The sequence below is a fragment of the Oxyura jamaicensis genome, chromosome 2 (genome assembly GCF_011077185.1).
Source record: "Oxyura jamaicensis isolate SHBP4307 breed ruddy duck chromosome 2, BPBGC_Ojam_1.0, whole genome shotgun sequence".
NCBI lineage: Eukaryota > Metazoa > Chordata > Aves > Anseriformes > Anatidae > Oxyura > Oxyura jamaicensis.
The window spans coordinates 127,469,520-127,469,723 of record NC_048894.1 but is presented as its reverse complement, the minus strand read 5'-3'; positions in this window follow the sequence as shown (position 1 = coordinate 127,469,723).

The window sequence follows — 204 nt, the reverse complement described above, 5'->3', positions numbered from 1 at the left end:
TCTCTTTCTCTTTCTCTTTCTCTTTCTCTTTCTCTTTCTCTTTCTCTTTCTCTTTCTCTCTCTCTTTCTCTCTCTCTTTCTCTTTCTTTCTCTTTCTCTTTTTGTCTTTCTCTTTCTCTCTCCTTCTCTCTCCTTCTCCTTCTCCTTCTCCTTCTCCTTCTCCTTCTCCTTCTCCTTCTCCTTCTCCTTCTCCTTCTCCTTCTC